At 39.9% G+C, this 12108-nt stretch overlaps 1 long non-coding RNA gene across 4 annotated transcripts in view; it reads left to right on the top strand.

Annotated features, from left to right (window-relative positions):
- The window catches only part of LOC147018084 (uncharacterized), a 154429-nt gene that overhangs the window by 17744 nt on the left and 124577 nt on the right, over positions 1-12108 (top strand). For 2 of the 4 annotated variants that reach the window (XR_015062273.1, XR_015062272.1), the window contains 2 exons: positions 8258-8371; positions 10796-10874. The exons of 1 other annotated variant lie outside the window; for it this stretch is intronic. This is a non-coding gene — a long non-coding RNA (uncharacterized LOC147018084). The remainder of the gene's footprint in view (positions 1-8257; positions 8372-10795; positions 10875-12108) is intronic. One more of the 4 variants, XR_015062274.1, reaches the window with a different exon arrangement.

The following is a 12108-nucleotide window of genomic DNA, read 5'->3' as shown; positions in this document are numbered from 1 at the left end:
CTCTCCTGTCGCAGTCAATGTGTGGCCCTAAATGGAGTTCTTTCATCCCCTCTTCCTGTCCAGGCTGGAGTTCCTCAAGGTAGCGTTCTGGGCCCTGTTCTTTTTCTGGTTTTCATCAATGATCTCTCCGACTCTGGAAAATCCTCTCTATCTCTTTGCTGATGACTCCACCTTCTGCCGTACCATCGGTCATCCATCAGACCGGCAAGCAGCAGCTTCTTCGCTCACTGCTTATCTGGATAAAATGACAAACTGGTCCAGCACGTGGAACATGTCTTTCAATCCGGACAAATCTCACACTCTCACTATGTCTCTTCGAAAGGACCGTTCAGAAAATCCCCCCATCAACTTTCTCAATAATCCTCTGGAAGAAGTCCTTTCTTTCAAGCTTCTGGGTCTCACTATCTGCCATGACCTTTCCTGGGAAAGCCACATTTCAAACCTCGCCTCCAAAGCCAGTCGCCGACTGGGAATCCTCCGTCGTGCAATGTCCTTCCTCGGCCCACCTGAGCTCCTGATCACTTACAAAGCTTTTGTCCGCAGCCTGATGGAGTACTGCTCTCCCCTCTGGGCTGGTGCCCCTGCCTCCCACCTTTCTCGGCTTCACGCTGTAGAAACCAAGGCATTTCGGATCATTGGCATCTCCCGCAATGAGGCTGAGTCTTTGGGCCTCTCACTCAATCACCGCAGGTTGGTCGGTGGTCTTTCTCTCTTCTACCATCTCCTCTCCAGCCTCGCTCCCCTGCTATCTCTGTGATTTGTCCCCACCACATTTCCAAAGGGCGCTCAAGGTCCGCCAACAACCCCCTTCTGGTAAAACTACCAAAATCACGAATCACTGCTCATCTTCACTCTTTCATTCCTCTTTTTTTTTCCCCACCTTTGGAATAAACTCCCTCACTCTATTCATTCCCATTCTTCCCTCCAGGCCTTCAAAACAGCTGTTCACCACCACCTCTTATCATCCCCCATCCAAATCCTCGATCTTTTCTACCCCCGATAATCCACCCAAGCCCACCTACTTCAAATTCCCTGCTTTCCTTCCTGAAAGTCCCTGTAATGTCCATCTTCTATTCCCCATGTTCCCCATCTCATCCCTCTCCCTTCCACAGATCTCCAAATGTCTCTGTTCCCCACTATTTTGTCCTTCCCACTCCCTCCCCTCCTGTCTCATGCCCCCCCTTGATGTGCGTTGTGTGTTAGCTCACATACGAGCCTCGACAAGGTATACAAAAAAAAAAAAGAGGAAATTTTGGAAAGGATAAAGAAATTAGATGAAGAGTTTTCAAGCATAGATATAATGATTAAGACAAGTATTTTAGGTGAAGAAGAAAAAACTGAAATTAGAAAAGTTTGGTGAGGAGCATTTTGAAAAGGTGATGGCTATAAATAAAGGAATATATGAAGATACAACTCTTATGGTTGATAAGGTGTGAAGTAAAAGAAAAATTGAGAAAATTCGATGAAGAATTTTCTGGGTTAGATATGAAGATTAAAATGAGTGTTTTGGGTGAAAAAACCTTAAAATTAGATAAGTTGAATGAGGAATATTTTGAAAAGGTGGTTGTTATAAGGAAAGGAAAAGATATATCTGTTGATTTTAATCCTAAATAAATGAGAGATTAAAATCTGAAAGTTATTCTTGAAGTGCTTATGATATGAAGAGCTGAATTTCAAACGATGATAGAAAAATCAAAATAAGTATTTTCTTCATGTAAGTCTGTTAATATTTCTCATAAATAAATGAGTTATTGTCTCAAATGTTAAAAGACCACATACTAAAAATATCTCGTGTGTTAAAAGTAAAAATAATAGTTTATCAAAAGCGGATATGTTTAGTGTGTGGCTCTAAAAGTGTCAATTCATCTCTAAGCAAAAAAAGTGGGGGAGATATACAAAAGTTTTTTTCTTGGGAAGTAAATTTACAACAACTGGAATCCTGGGGGAATTGCATCTACTGTGGTATTCTTTCTGTGGTCTGAGTACAAACTTGGATAAAAGATTAAATGAGGCTAACAATCCTAAACCTTGGTCTAAACCTAAAAACAGAGTTGATGAAGTGTGTATGAGGCACGATATTGATTATGGAAATAGCATGACGTTGGAATAAAAACACAAAGCGGATAGAGAAATGTTGTATATTTGTCTTTGATACAAAATCCAACGTTGTGAAAAAGTTGATGGGTTTATCATAAAGAACATGATCGGTGATAAATTGAGACGGGCTTGGTAATTCGAAAAACTTTTAAACTCAAATGATGTCATTAAGATTGAAGAGCAATTCACTGATGAATTGCATAAACCAATAAGAGGTTTCAAAGAAGGAAGGTTTATTCCAAAGGAGTTGATTATGAGGTGTGTTCAACAAGTATCCAACCTTAATTTTTCGTGCGTAAACAAATGAAGCAAGGGAGGTGTGGTTTGGTGCACATATGTAGGTGATCCTAATCTGTATGCGTGAATATTTTCCCACCTGCAGAAGCTGTCAGTCGCCGACAGACCGCCGATGAGTGAGGAAGTGTAAGTGAGCGCCGTCGGATTTTCGTTTTTGACAAAATGATGGATCACTGTCGTCTCATCGCCAGTGATCACTGTGTTGAAGAAGTCGGGATCGCTGTTCAGTCGCCAGCATGTCCTGTGCGATCTCCAAACGGAGTTGCTTCTGCTCGATTGTTAGCAGCTTTGGCACGAATTTCGCTGAGATTCTCCTTAAGCCCAAATCCTCAGTCACAATGGAATTAACGGATTCAATGCTGACGCCCGCCTCGTCTGTAAATTCTCTGATCGTGATTCGACGATCCTGCATCAGCAGGGTCCTCACTTGGTCAATGACGATCTCATTTCGGGATGTTGAGGACCTATCAGAACGTGCTTCACTTTCCACTGATGTGCGACCATCTTTGAAGAGGTTGTACCACTCTTTTATCTGTGGTGCCCATTGCTTCGTTCCCGAAGGCCTGTTGAATCTTGCGGATCGTTTCCACTTGGGAATTGCCAAGCTTTACACAAAATTTGATGCAGTAGCGTTGTTCAAGTTTTTCCATCATTTTGTCAAAAACGAAAATCCGACGGTGCTCACTTACACTTCCTCACTCATCGGCGGTCTGTCGGTGACTGACAGCTTCTGTAGGCAGGAAAATATTCACGCATACGGATTATGATCGCCTACATACGTGCACCAAACCACACCTCCCTAGCTTCATTTGTTTACGCATGAAAAACTAAGGTTGGATACTTTTTGAACACACCTCGTACATTTGTTCTGCTGATTTACTGGAACTCAATAATGATAAGGGATACAAGTATGCTTTCACCGTTATCGATTTGAGGAGTAGATATGCGTAGGCTGTTCCTTTGAAAAACAAAAGAGGTAATAGTCTTATGTTAGCTTTCAGTGAGATATTTAATAAAAGCAAGAGTTCTATGACAAAACATTTTTGAATTCTCTTAAAAGTAATGGTATTACATCATACAGCACCTTTAATAAAGGAAAGGCAGTTGTTATTGAGTGCTTTAATCGCACTTTGAAAGAGAGACTATATAAAAAATTCACTCAATTCGGTTCTCAAAAATGAGTATCTTTAATTCAGGACATTGTCGATGATTACAACAATACAGTTCATTTATCAACAAAATCAAAACCAACAGAAACATTGACAAAATTGGAATATGAAAAGGAGATGAATTTATGAAAACCAAAGTTTAAGATTGGTGATGTCCTAAGAATATATCGATGGAAAAGTCATTTTTCAAAAGGTTATACAAAGAGGTGGTCCAATGAACTCTTTAAAATCATTGATGTTATGGATACAGTTCCTTGTACTTACAAATTATATGATTTAAAGGGAGAAGAAATCTTGGATTCATTTTATTCACAGGAATTACAAAAGACAAAGATAATTAATCAAATAATTTGCCCCTTTTTTGTCTCCATCCACATACACCACACCACCACACAAACCACGCCCACACAAACCACACCCATAATCCCCATAATTCCCATCATCCCCCTCCCCCTGTGCATCCTCACCCTTGACCCACCCTTATCCCACCCCACCCTTCCCCCCCACACACAAACAGGGAGGGGAAGGATGGGACAAAGGGGGCAATGGGTCATTGTGGGAGCACACTTTCCTTTTTACCTCCTTTATCCTTTTTTGTAATTAAGAATTAAATAATTGTAAGCAAAACATAATTAAACAATATTGAAAACATTAAACATTTTTCTTTGGGTGGGGGTAAATATTCAATTGAGAAATGTTCTTTCTCAGCAGTCTGCTTCAGATGCCTTGTGATTTTGAAACTCGGATGCCATATTCTGTTTCAAACAAAGGAAGAACCATTAGAGTATATGAAGACGATTATATAACAACATTATTAAAATAATAAAATACACCATTTACCTCCATAAGATTTGGTGGTAATAAAGTTCTTCCTGCTCCATTTATTTGGCTTGAGAAACAATCAGTCATCTCGCTGTGTGATTCGTTTTTAATGCTAGAAATAAAAAACAGGCAGGGTAAAATTAACACCAAGTTGTCTCTGCTTATGAAAGTTTGTGAATAAGTATAAAATTACCCCCGTGCGGGAGTGACGGTCATCTCTGCGAGAAAATGTATAGCCTCCTGAAGGTAGGGCAGTTTTTGCAAACTTTGAAGTCACGTGACGCAAAAACGAAAGCGAATATCGAAAATCCGGCCTGACAAAATTTAGATATTTTCCCATAGATTTATATGCCACAATCAAATTCACGATCGCTTGAGAAATGTAGGAGGAGATAGATTTTGAAAATCGTCATTTTCGCATTTTTTGCCAACTTTGAAGTCACGTGACACGAAAACGAAAGCGAATATCGAAAATCCGGCCTGACCAAATTTAGATATTGTCCCATAGATTCATATGCCACAATAAAATTCAAGATTGCTTGAGAAGTGTAGGAGGAGATAGATTTTGAAAATCGTCATTTTCGCATTTTTTGCCAAATTTGAAGTCACGTGACACGAAAGCGAATATCGAAAATCCGGCCTGACCAAATTTAGATATTGTCCCATAGATTCATATGCCACAATCAAATTCAAGATCGCTTGAGAAATGTAGGAGATAGATTTTGAAAATCGTCATTTTCGCATGAAAATTGTCATTTTCGCATTTTTTGCCAAATTTGAAGTCACGTGACACGAAAACGAAAGCGAATATCGAAAATCCGGCCAGTTCACAATTTAGATATTGTCCCATAGATTCATATGCCACAATCAAATTCAAGATCGCTTGAGAAATGGCGGAGGAGATAGAATTTGAAAATTAACAGAAAATTAACAATTAACCACTTCCGTAACAGTGTGGACCTCAAACATTCGGGGCCTTCACTCTAATCTGACAGATCTTTCCATACAGGTTGCCACTGACAAAGCTGACATAATCTGCTTAACAGAAACTTTCCTCCTTCAAGACGTCTCTGACTCCCTCATATCTCTCCCTGATTACTCCCTCCTCTGATATGACAGACCTGAACCTCGTCCTGGTGGCGGAGTTGCTCTCTATCTAAAACTCTATCGCTCACTCTCCATGCACTGCCCTCACACCCCAACACCCCCAGGAATACCTCTGGCTATGGCTTCCCCTCCACTCCCACCTCATGTTTATATGTGTGTTGTACTGTCCACCAAACAGTGATAACTCCATTTACATCTCGCTCGCCGAAAACGTGGACCAACTTCTATCCTCTCATCCCAACTCTCTCGTCCTCATGTGTGATAACTTCAATTCGATTCAATTTCGGTGAAGGTTCGAATCTAGATCCGGATGCGAGTGTTTTTTAAAATTTAATTTCTATAAGTGATTCTTCACCATTGAGAGATGTGGCCAAAAACGATATACATAATGATATTTCAAAGAGTTGTGAACGAGTTATGACAAAACTTGGTGGATGAGTTGGTTAGGTGACAAGAACAAGCCAATTTGATTTTGGTTCAGGTTCGGATCCATATCTGGCCGATCAGTGGGATACAAAACATAAACTGTTCAGCCTGGCGTAGGTGTACGCTATACCGAGTGCCATTCTAGCTTATGTAATGCAGTGATAACTGATTTCCAAGCAGATGGAAAATGACCTCGGGCAAATAATAGGGTGAAAAGTGCAGAAAGAGGATATGCAAGATCACAGAGCAGGCTTTTAGGCACATGAGCTGATGTCATCCGGTCCAGTAGCAGAGTCAGACTCGATGCATGCCCGGAAACTTCTCCACCTTCTCAGGTGCAAAAGATACAGAGTTCAGGAACAGATGGGTACAAGGGGTGAGGGGTTGGGAACACAAGATTTGGAAGCAAACACAGAATTGAGGCATTCAGCCTTCTCACTAGCGGAGATGTTTTCACTGCTGTCTGTCTACATTGTCTGTGAGCAGGATATCTTTTAAATTATGAATGGATTCGGACGAAATTGGCTGGACAGGTTGGATGGGTGACGAGGATGAAATTATTAGGTTTTGGTGAAGATCTGGATCTGGATACGAGAATTTTTTTATTTTCATAAGTGATTCTTCACGACTAAGAGATGGGTCCAAAAACGATATAGAGCATGATATTTCAAAAAGTTGTGGAAGGATTATGCCAAAATTTGGTTGATGAGTTGGTTCGGTGACTTAATAGACTTGTGGATTTAGGTCAATTTTGGGTGACCTGGGGCAAAAAATTCAAATGTTATCAAACATTTCATATTTTTACTCACCAGTGTCTCTAGTATTATAGAATAAAAGTCCTGTTCGATAACTCTTGGGGAAAATTTTTCCCAACACATTTTCTGAAGTAATGTTCAACTGCTTGAAAAGTCTTGACAAAACACGAAATTACATGAATTTGCAATTAACGATTTGTCAAATCTCATTTCTTATGTTCTTATTTCCTGTAGAATTTGATTCTCTGCTCTTTTAAGTGTTTTGTCAAGAAATATTTTACTTGCATTATGGACTGATTTTTGTGTAGAGCAAATTCTTATGTGATCTATGAAAACTCGGGGAGGTTTGACTCATGGTCGTGGATTAACAGAAAGTGTCAGGCGTCAGTGGGTTTATAGCATGCATTACTGTGCAGCCGTTCATGAGGCAATGACCAGTCTAACAAAATGCCATCGTGAAACAAGTGAACAGCATGCAGAACTTGGAAAATCCAGGTGCAAGCGAGACTCCGCAGACATGGGGAAATTAATGAAGTGGTTTGATGAGCATAACCCCTTTAATCCTGAGGTGTCTGCACTAAGGTCACTGGCTCCTGGTATAACTGTGACTGATGAGGACAGATCAACTGTGATGAGACTGAAGAGGTGGGTAAGAAGATCCAACAATCACTTGACGGTGTAGCCGTTACCCGTGCTCGCATAAAAAGATCTGAGCACGTTCGAACATGATATGATCTCCAGCCAGGTATAAAAATTGGCAAAATGTCCATCCAGATTGAGCCTGATGATCTATTCATGCGTTATATGGCACTTGCAACACGAGAATCTGAGGTTACAGCACCTTACTTCAAATATGAGCTGTTAGTAATACCTGCAGTATATCACTTTTCAAAGATTATTTCATGCGAAAGCTCGACGAGGCAAAATTAGCTATGGAGATTAAGAAAGGTCTTACCAATATCAGTCAGGAAGCAGTTAATACTGCGAAAGATGGTGTACATGTTATAGATGGTGGATGGCTCCTTCATCATGTTGGTTGCAAAAAAAATACCAAATATCAAGAGGTTGCATAACAGTATGATCTCTATCTTAGGAATAAGTGTGGGATGTGTCATGTGTTTCATGGATATGAAGCACCATCTACAAAGGACCATGAACATTTGAGGAGATCAGGTCCAATGTCTGCTGATATTACAGTCAATGATACATCTAGATGTCACAATAATAAAGAGGCATTCTTATCTAATACCAGGAATAAGACCCAGTTCATAAAACTTGTTATGGGATTTCTGACATCAAAAGGAGGTATTACTAAATGCAGTGATGGAGATGCAGATGTTTTTATTGTGTCAACTACTCAGAACTTTTCTGAAAAAGGCCAGGCAGTAATGGTTGTTGCAGAAGATATAGATATTTTTGTCATGTTTATTTACCACTGGAAAACACAAATGGCTGCTGTGCAGTATGTTCCAAAAGAACCTGGACAACTTTAGTTGTTAATATATTTAGTACTACAAATGATACAAAGATACACTTTGTTTTACATGATACAGAAACTCATAAAGTTTTTTTTTTTGCTTTCAGGTCTGGTGGTTTAATGTAAAAGGAAATGGCGACTCTACAGGAGAAAGCTCAGTGCATTGAATGGTTCATCGAGATGAGATCCAACATGCAAGTTCAGCGTAATTTCCGTACAAGGTATGGAAGGAATCGGCCATCAATGGACTTGTATCAGAGAGTTAAACCTCCTTAAATAAGAGGTTTAAGGAGATTGGAAGTTGTCAGAAACAGAAAAGTACTGGTCGACCAAGCACAAGTGCAGCAGACGTTAAATGAATGCGTGAATCATTTCAACAAAGTCTTAGAAAATCAATTTGATGCACATTTAGAGAACTGCGACTACCAACCACAACTGTACACATGATTTTGCATAAAAGACTGAAGCTTTATGCCTATAAGGTGGAACTCAAAACTTCTGTAGGAACTCAAACCAAATGATGGATCCAAACGCAAGGCGCTTGTCTTGGGAATGCTCAGTCGCATAGAGCAATGGTTCTCAACCTGGGGGGGGGGGGGGGTCGCGAGATTGTTTTCGGGGTTCGCGAGATTGTTTTCGGGGGTCGCGGGAAGGTTGGCAAAACAAATATATAATAAAGAAATTCATAAATATATTTTTAAAATGATTTTACAATTAAATCTCCCATAGCAATGTTATAATGTAGTCATTATGAAACAGATTTGAGCAGCAAGTGAAATTAGTGTGTGTGTGTGTGTCTGTGTCTGTGTCTGTGTCTGTGTGTGAGAGACAGACAGAGAGACAGACATAGACACAAAGTGACACAGTGGCGGGTGCTGAAAGTCAATGTTAGCGCTAGCTAATTACTGCAAGGTGGCTGAATATGGATCGGTGGCTTGTCAAAAAAACGTCTGCCAGGTCAAGTTGCCGACCAAGATGACACATGTGAAGGTGGGCCAACTGTTACAAATTCAACTGAAAAACGTAAGGCGTTGGCGGCAGATTTGGCCTCCAACAAGCTTTGGAAATATCAGACTGACTTTCTGCAGTACGGATTCACATGCCTAGCTAAAAATGAAGTGGAATATCTACAGTGTGTTCTGTGTTCAGAAGTGCTTGCTCACGAAAGCTTGAAACCAGTGAAATTGAAGAGACATTTACAAACCAAACACCCATCGTACATTGACAAACCATTCGATTTTTTTGTCATAAGGAGGGAGAACTACAGAGCCAAAAGACGACTGTACGTGAACACTCTACAATCCCTGTCAAAGCCCTGTTGGCTTCATATGAAGTGGCATACCTGGTTGCTCAATCCAAAAAGCCCCATACTATTGCAAAGAGCCTGATCCACCCAGCAGCAATTGCAATGACCAGAGCTATGCATGGTAAAAAATAGCTAGCACACTTGAGACTATTCCACTGTCTAATGACACAATGGTGAGGCGCATTGGTGAAATGGCCAATGCCATTAAAGAGCAGCTCATTGACCGAGTGAAGAAAAGTGGAAGATTTTCCCTCCAAATTGATGAAACAACAGATGTTTCCAGTGATGCACAGTTACTTGTTTTTGCAAGATACAGCTACGAGGGGAAAATGTACGAGGATATGTTGTTTTGCTCGACACTTGAAGGAACTTGCACTGGTCGTGACATTTTTAACAAATTGGAGAGTCAAATGCGTTTTGTTTTTTGTATATTTTTGGTCAGTAATGCAAGGTTTGTATGTGTACATCTGGTAGCTGTCATGTGTGATAGTAACCTCTGTCTGCAGCAGAGGGTTGCTTAATCTTCCAGTCTGTGTCCCGTGCATAAATAGGCTACATACCGCTCTTTGCAATTACAGAAGCCTTTTTTTATGAATGTGGCTGGCTGTTTTTACTGTGTTATACATCAGAGTGTAAATAATTAATTTGTGATGCCAGTTTAGTTTAGTTTAGTTCTGTTTAGTTTTAACAGCTGGCAGTACCTATGTGTTGACCAATGTGCTCCAGGCACTGTGGATTTTTTTTATGCGCTCCGTGAAGTCACTGCAGTGTGTTTCAAGTGTGAGTCGGGAGGGGGGTCGCGAACCCCAACTTAATTTTTTTTGGGGGTCGCGGCTCCAAAAGGTTGAGAACCACTGGCATAGAGGATGATGAAGATTACCTGAAAAAGGTCATGTTTATAGACGAAGCTTGCTTTCATATATCGAGGAATGTCAACCGGCACAATGTGAGGATCTGTGGCTCTTGAAAATCCCCACATGGTCATTGAACACATACGCGATAGTCGTTCTCATATCACAGCTGCATCTGGTGGATGAAAACATGGCAGGAACTCGTGTACTGCCTTGATGTTCTGCGCATGACAAATGGAACTTACATTGAAGGGTAGTGATGGTATGCACAAAACGTTATGAGTTTCTGCATCATATAAACTAAAGGGTATCGTTATATCATTTGTGGTTCTAAATGTATTAACAACCAAAGTTGGCCGGGTCTTTTTGGAACACCCTAAGTTCTAAAAAAAAAAAAAAAAAAAAAAATCAGGTGCATTGAATAATGGTGATGAAGTGTATAGTATTCATGAAGCCAATAAAGTGCTGGGCCCACTTTTATGTGACAGTGTACTGTTTATACACGCATGGAGTGGTTGTGATACAACATCAGCTACGTTTGGACAAGGGAAGACACAGCTGATGAAGGTATTACCTAAACATGACAGGCTGCAGTATTTAGCTCGTGTACTGGCTGATAAGGAGAAGACAGCTCAGGAAGTTGGTAATGTTGGCATTTCCATCTTATGTTAATTGTATGGAGGAAGAAATGCTGAATCCTTGACTTATTTAAGACATACGCGGTATTGATCAATGGTTGCTTATTGTAATAAAATTAAAGCTCAGAGACTCCTCCCTCCCCCCTCCACCTCAATCTGAATGAGAAGCTTAGTACCACAGCCTTCGAGTCTATCTGCAAATTATCCAATGGGCTGAACTCGACAATAAGTGCCTCAGTCCTTGTAAATGGAACTTGAGGATGGCGAACAATGTGTCCAATTATGACAGACTTAGATGCAGTCCCTGCAAATGTTCTCATATTCATTTGTTGCAATTGTAAAACCTCAAACAAAAACCAGTGTGCAACAAACCAGTGCTCATGCCACAAAGCTGGTTTAAAATGTGTTCCAGCATGTGGGGATTGTTGTGATGAGGCATGCCACAACAAATCAATTACACTAATTGAAGATGAGAATGAAAATGTCGATGATGTTATCGATGATGTTGCATCAGAATATTTTGCTTATTTGAGACTGCACAAGACATTTTATACAAATTTAGGATATGTCATTTTACATCTTTAATGATTATTTCTTGTTAGTGAATATTTAATGTTTTTCCAGTGTTCATGCAAAAATTCATTAAAAATTCTGATATCTTTTGAACGATTTTAAAAACAAATATGTGCTTGATATTTTTTTTTACAAAGAAGTAAGAAATATTGTTCATAAAAATCTTCAAGGCAGTGTTTTATTGTACTCTGATAATTTGTGCCCATTTTGATTGAAGCTGTTGATTTGATTATGAATCTTTTAAAACAAAATAAAATATTTTTTTGAAAAATGAAACATAATATCAAGATTAAAATGTGGCCAAAAATTTTCCCCAACAGTTATTGATCAGGGCTTTTTTCTGTAATACTGCTATTGATGAGTGCAAAGCAGCAGGATTTGATAACATCTATATATTAATACTGAAGGACCAATTTTGTGCTCCTCCTAGTGGTCGCGTCACGTTTTTCTCGGTACTGTGACCTGGACTGAAAGAAACTTCGTACCTGTAAGAGTGCATCGCACATAGTGGCAATAGTCAAACTTCAACTCTGAAGCAGAATAAACACTTTTCGTTTTACATTCGTTTACATGGTGACGTGTGACGTCAC

This window comes from Eptatretus burgeri, chromosome 10 (assembly GCF_056783735.1).
Source record: "Eptatretus burgeri isolate ZD-2024b chromosome 10, Ebu_testis_v1, whole genome shotgun sequence".
NCBI classification, from domain to species: domain Eukaryota; kingdom Metazoa; phylum Chordata; class Myxini; order Myxiniformes; family Myxinidae; genus Eptatretus; species Eptatretus burgeri.
The sequence above is the reverse complement of the archived record's forward strand: the minus strand, read 5'-3'. Positions and strand labels throughout refer to the sequence as shown.